The sequence below is a fragment of the Perca flavescens genome, chromosome 23 (genome assembly GCF_004354835.1).
Source record: "Perca flavescens isolate YP-PL-M2 chromosome 23, PFLA_1.0, whole genome shotgun sequence".
Taxonomy (NCBI): domain Eukaryota; kingdom Metazoa; phylum Chordata; class Actinopteri; order Perciformes; family Percidae; genus Perca; species Perca flavescens.
In genome coordinates, this window is record NC_041353.1 from 21,038,199 (window position 1) to 21,045,300 (window position 7,102).

The window sequence follows — 7,102 nt, forward strand, 5'->3', positions numbered from 1 at the left end:
TGTAGCTATACAAAAGTACTTCTCAGTAATAGCACCAACTGATAATATGCAGAATGCAATGATTAGATATATTTAACATAAAGAAAACGAATTAATGTATGTAGATAGTCATTAGATAATCCATGTAGGTAAAAACCCAGTAGTTGGCTTGTCTCTAACAGGTGAACTAAACAGTGTATTAATGGCTGTTGGTTGTGTATTACCATTAAAGTTATTAACTACCAAATTATAAATACAGCAGCAGAAATAACTCTCCAAGGCAATTTAGCAAAAGATGCATAATAAATCAAAGACATATTGTACTTATATATTAACAATGTGTGTAAATATGAATATGACACGGTGCTAAACAAGAAACAAATGGTCACCATTTAGAAGGTAGGTAAAACATTTTATTTACCATGTGCAAACTTTCAACATTTTAATGTGCTGGAATTAAATTCCACAATATAATATATGGTGTGCAAGTAAAATCTTGTTTCTCCACTTCACAGCCCCCACACTGGATCATAAGATGGCCATTGTCACTTTTAATAAAAAAAAGAATTATATAGTTTATCTCCTTCCCACGGCAACAACGTGAATGCATCCCTGCAAAAAGACAGTCCACAGCAACAGGTCACAGACGGTAGGAGCTCTGTGGGACTTTGATGTCAAAGCAGGATGCCACATGTGTGTGAAGCAGTTCCATGGTCTAAGGCACAGAAACGTGGGATGTGATATCCAATAAAGTGGTGTTAAATTCAGTCGAAGCTGGGTTAGCATTCCTAACAGCAGGGCAGGACCAACACTCCATGTCTTCAGACTCCAGAGTCCAGGAGACAACCCTTCAACAAAAGTAAGTTAAAGTTCATCAAACTAAATAAAAAAGGTACATACAACATACAATTAATTGACCAGCCTACAACATTTTTTCTTTAAACTGAAGGGCAAGATTTTTCAAATGTTGACAGGGGGCTTCAGCACCAATATTACTGCATTGTGCTGTAGAAAGATTCAAGTATTCACCTCAGCCTTTATGTTAATTACTGGTAAATTAATTTCCTCACAAAAAAACTGCATCATGAAGACAATGTCTCATCAGTAATTTTAAACTAACAACCAGGGGACGATTACATTGCAATTTAAATGGCACACATTAAAGCTGAAATGAACTGGTCGATTATTGTGGCTCTACAGATAAGACACCGACATCTATTCCGATAATAGCTACATTACTCTTTTGGGTAATTTGAATTTCCCAAGCACAAATAGCAAACATTTCCTTGTTCTGGCTTCTCAAATATGCGGATTCCATGCTTTTCTTGGTCCTGTATAAGAGTAATCTGGGTATGTTTAACGTTACATTGTGACCACTGTGGTTACCCGTAACGTTACCTAGCTAACAGTAGTGGTTAGGTTGAGTACTGTCCGTTAGTAAGAATTCTTACCCAGGTTTAATTAATATACAATTCTATTAATGACAAAATAGTGAAAAGTAAATAGCGTTATCTCAATTATCTATCACTATGTTAATAAGACTAACGAGCCAGCTAGCTCAGTAACGTTAGCTAGCTAGCTAGCTAGTTGAGCAACTTCCGTAGCTAGGCGCCCTCAACGTAAATTAGAAACCTCTCCATTGATTCCCACTTACCTTTCTACGGGACTATGAAATACATGATGAGGAAAAATACGATGTCAAAGAGCACGAACATCCAAAAGTCATACCAGTAGGAGTGTTTCGGTAAAGATATCGAAACTTCTTTAGATTTAAACATTTTAAGGTCTTTTTCTGACTCCGTCACGGGAGTTGCGCCTGGTGCCATATTTGCTGGCTACAGCTCGAGCTTCCCGGAAGAGAACACACACACAATGTCATATGGTCCTTCAAAATAAAATAAAAACCATAGTGTTTAATGTGTCCTTTCTTTCCATTGAAAACAGTACTTTTGACAGTAGTAAGTAACACTTCAGTCTCACTTTCGAATATTGCATTCTGTGATAATATATAGGCCATTGGCTTTTCTGGTTTATTTGTATTTGTATCGTAAACAATAGATGTCAGAAAGACATCACCAAAACGTTTTACCCTCTATCAAGTCACTCTTCTTATTCGAGTGACATCACATGACTATGTCACCCTGTTATTACATCAGTTCGGTGCTATTTTGTGTTATCATAGATGTCTTTAAGGAATTACGTTTTCTATATAAAACAATTTAGCTTAAATATTTTGATATTACATTGATTATACTTGACATTGCTACCAAGATGATTGTCACATTCACAGATACATGTCACATTCACATTATATTTTTGATAACAACAGCTTAGCTGTCCACTTGTGTCAATCGTAACATTGACACACCACTGGTAGGTATTGTGTAAATAAAGTTTTTATCTTCTAACTGATGACCCCTAATGCTAACTATTGACAGCAGTTAGTTTACAATAGCTTCATTCTGACAGACCACGCTTTAAGATGTCTCACTCTCAAGGTGAGGAGCAAGTTTCTCTATTACCACTTGGTAATTAAATTAAATTAAATTAAAGGTATTACTGACACTTAGGCAAAAGAGTGTATTTCATACATGCAGCCTAACACTCACTCGGGACCATTTGTTAAACATTTAAAGGACCATGGTGTAGGATATAGGGGGATCTATTGTCAGTAATGGAATATATAATTCATAATTAGCTTTTTCTTAGTGTATAATCACCTGTAACTAAGAATTGTTGTGTTTCCATTAGCTTATAAATGAGCCCTTCATATCTACATATGGAGCGGGACCTTTTCCATGGAGCTCGCCATGTTTCTACAGTAGCCCAAAACAGACAATCCAAACACCGGCTTTAAAGAGGGCCTTTCACGTTTTAACGTTATCTGAACGTTCTCAAACACGCTTGGAGAGGAAGGGGTGAGGGGAGGCGTACACACTGCTCCTTTAAGACTTGATTTGTCACGTGTACTAAATGTTTTTTTTGGTGTCATCTCAAAGTACAAGGACACTGTAACTTGACACTCTATTTCCCACCTTGGATGCTTTTATCCTCCACTCCATAAACTGGCCAAAACAAACCACACAAACATTTCGATTGGACACAGAAAAAAAGCTCAGCATCTTGTTTGCTTGTGTGACACCAAATACTATTTATTAGGGCTTTACAAAGACTACAAAATCCTCCAGATGAGTTAAATCACTGTCTCTGTCTATTTACATGATATGTTACATACAAATGTACAAAATATAAAACATTTAAGGACAAATGTTTCACCCAAAAAGAAGAAAACTTTCTCTCAAACCAGAGTAAATGCTATGGTTTTCAACTGAGATGTAACTGCAAAGTGGTAAGTGTGGAAAAATGACCAGCTGATCATCAACACTATGGTGGACACACTAATAATGGTGTCAACAATCTGCTAGCTTGGAAACACAGGGCCTACAACGGGAGTGTAGAAGAGGGTGAATTGTGGGAGGTCTAAGCTCAGGTTTGATACATGGGTGTAACTGTAGGTAAGGAGCAACTTGTTACCACGGTAACTAACTGCCCCCTTATCATGCAACTTATACACCCTTGCAGACACAAGGCTGGCCAAGTTGGCCAGATATATGTGCGAACCATCAGAGGCTTGGCTGCAGAGACACGTGTGAAGCTGAACACAGGTAGGATTGTAGAGGATAGGATTGTCCTGAGGTTATGACAACATGATTTCTTGGTCTATGATGGGCTTTGACTGACCAGTAGCACCTGTTGGGTTGTTGGTAAATGTATACAGTACGGTGTCAGGTCAGCTTCGGTGCCTCGGACAGCTTAGCAAGCCTAACAGTGGCGGTAAGCTTGGGTGAAGATGTCCAGAGAGGAAGTGCATCTAAGGAACAACAGGCATTCCTAAAGACGGAGAGGATCCAGAGAATATTATGGCAGGAGGGGGGGTGGGGGAGGGGGAATACTGGAAAAGTGCCCATTTTTTTGTTCTCAGTCTGTGATATTAGTGAGTTAAAAACGGTTTCTTACTGTACACCGTATGCCTCCTGCATAGGCAAAACATCCAATCACCACAAGACACACACCTGTTTCTGACAGCGTGTTGAGTTTTTGCATTTCTTTTTTTTTTTTTTTCTCTGTTCTCAAAGTACATTAATTTACTCAGCGGGTTAAGCATATTGTAACATCAACAGGGCAGAATGCATTTTTGATTCACTGTGCAAGACTTAAGTATTTACAACCCACCCCGACCTCAAAGTGTGCAAAACCAACCCACGCGTTAAACAAAGAGAGGACAATCAAAATTCAAAATGGCTTCCGTCCAATACACGCATACATAACGGTAAAGGTCTCTTCTCAATGCATTCCACCTTTAAAAAGCTTCAAAACATGCTCATCAGGCTAGAAAACCCAAAACAGTTTGGTTGTGCTCCTGTCAGTTCAAGTGAGCCCAGCTCAACTGGGCAAAAACAACAACTTAAAAATACCACACCCCTTTTTAAAATGTTTTTACGATATTGGTCAGTTTTAAATTCAAATACAGCATCAACTCTTTTATACTTTTACTGTCAGAAACAAGAAAGGGCGGTTTGGAGGAAGAGGGAGTCACAAAAAAACAAAAGAGGCTGTTTTTCCAACTACAAGCACCTTCTTTGACGTAGCAGGAAGCAGATCATCATCATCATCATTATCGTCATTCGACATTAGCATATCTTCTTCTCACTTTAGCCAATGGGAGCAGAGGATGCCTCCCAAACTTTTGCACATTTAAGGCAGTGGGTGCAGATGCTGAACAAGAGTGCCAGAAAGTTCCAAGCAGGACACTGTCAGCTCATTCAATTCAATATTACAAATACTTTGCTGATTGATTAGCTCAGATTCATATCTGTTGGAGTGAAAGCCTTGACATTTTTCAAAGTCAGTATACTGCTTTTCTGTTACTTTCTGAATTTCCCTGTTGCAGCAAGCCCCACCCGCTTGGTTTTCCATGTAGGATAACACAAATGTCACAAGAATTCACCTATTTGCAATTAACTGTTCACTAAGCCACGCCCTTGTTCGCAAACGTTGCTACGCCCTGTCAAGCTTTCAATTCCCACACCTATACAGCTTACAATAACCATAGCATACTTGCCAGAAGCTGGAGCTAGCTAGCTAATTAGTCTAACGTTATACTTTTTAATGTTTCCAAATCTAGTAAACCGGTCTTAAATGTGGACTTGATGGCTACATCCATGATATTGGGCTAAAAGACTAAGGATAAAGCTGCATAACAGGCAACAGTTAGCATCCAACCAGTTGTTGATCCAGTATGTTTTCACTGTCATGTTACAAGAGAAAATCCTTTTAGGTTGAGGGCTAACCCTTGTGTTTGGCAAATGCTATCTCAGGGTAATATTGTTTGGGATTGCTGGAGTGTTGCTTCCCCTAATTTAACAAAGAGCAGGTTATGCTTGGTTACTACTGTAGGTAGTAGGCTAGTTAGCCAATCATGCTAACATCTGCAACTAACACTCCAAAGTCTTTAAATGCTGAGTATCTCTCAAACTACATCTCCATGCACACCACTGACGTAAAGAAAGCTTGACAGAGTTGCCGAGTTACGGTTGCTAATGATTGGACAATCGCTGTTCAAGGGAGGAGTTTAACGAACGGTCTATTGGGACAGTTCTGTGAGGATCCACAGAAGGCGGCGCCTGCTGTAATATGGTGCATTGTAAGCTATGGAGTGACAACCGGCTGTAGAGCGTGGAAGGCCAAGAACAACGTAATCTAAGTTTACAGCCATGATCAGCTGTGCATTGTGATGTGAAGTCCCGTGTGTATGTGGACATTTGGCAGTAAATCAAAGGGAAACATTGGCACTTGTCCATTTTGTTTTCTTCACAGCAGCGACGTGGCTGGATGACACACAGACAATCCACTTTTCTTGTGCTTGTTGTTGGCATGCAGGTCAGTGAGGAGCAGCTTGGCAGTGCCTGACACTGAGGAGGCTCAGGACAGGAGACCAGCACCATGAAGCCCAACTGACAACTGAGCAGAAGGGGTGGCCGGGTTGGCTCAGTAGGTAGAGCAGGCGCACATATACTGAGAGGCTTATGCCTCGATGCAGAGGTCCAGGGTTCGAGTCCGACCTGTGACGATTTCCTGCATGTCTTCCCCCTCTCTCTCACCTAGCTGTCCTATTGATTAAAGGCGGAAAAGCCCAAAAAAGAATCTTAAAAAAAACAAAAAACTGAGCAGAAGGGTTGTGTGTGTGTTATGTTATGAAAATGGTAATTCTCATGATCCTAGCTGGGCTGAGGAGGGTTTTGCAAATGTCTCAAATCAACCACATATGATGCCATCATGGAGGTGCAGAATTGTCTTTATGCTCAAAAAAGGCCACCCTAATAAGGTGATTATAGTGCTAAACAATGAGACGGAAAAGTGTCCCTCAGCTCTGAATCCACTCCGATATAGTAACTTGGGAGGAGCCAGTTCAGATAAACAGCTGGTTGTTGACTGTGTCAGACATTATTGAAGCACACAATCAATCTGATGGACCTGTGATGTATCTAATGGTTTACGGACAGTTTTCTAACAGCTGATAGCCTCCGCTGTGGTCACCAAAGGGCATTATATTGCCTAAAAACACTCCTCTCCTCTTCCTTGACTCCCTCAATAGGTTAGGGTCAGAGACGAAGGTCCTAGGGTGCTATAAATAGTGCCTTGCTCAAGGACACTTTGGCAGGCTGGATTGTTGGTCACATGGGGGCTTAAAAACCAATCAAAGCCTCTGATTAAAGGACAGTGTCCTCCTGCTGCCTGTGTGTAAGTGCATGAGTGTATATGTTTTTGTGAGAAGCACCTCTGTAAACAAGGAAATACATAAACAAGAGAACCTGCCACCCCCCCACTGTAAACATCTGAAGATATATATCTGGGATTAACAAAAGAAGAAGGAAAAAAAGAAAAATCCAGTTTAAACTCGTGGCTTTCTCTTTTTTTTCTGACACCCAAAGTTAAAATAATGGGCTGACCTGTGGCTCCTCATGGCTGAGCACAAATGTGATTTACTCCTTGGAAGTCAACTTCAGAGGAAATGCTGTCCCTTGTCAGACACATCCTGCCTGCACATATATGAAAAGTTGTA

At 40.2% G+C, this 7,102-nt stretch overlaps 1 long non-coding RNA gene across 1 annotated transcript; it reads right to left on the minus strand.

The window, feature by feature from the left end:
- Window positions 1-370: 370 nt before the first annotated feature.
- Window positions 371-1,859, minus strand: LOC114550343 (uncharacterized). The gene is made up of 2 exons (XR_003691682.1): window positions 1,634-1,859; window positions 371-827 (listed from the first exon to the last, which is right to left on the minus strand). It is a non-coding gene; the product is annotated as an uncharacterized LOC114550343 (long non-coding RNA).
- Window positions 1,860-7,102: the final 5,243 nt, after the last annotated feature.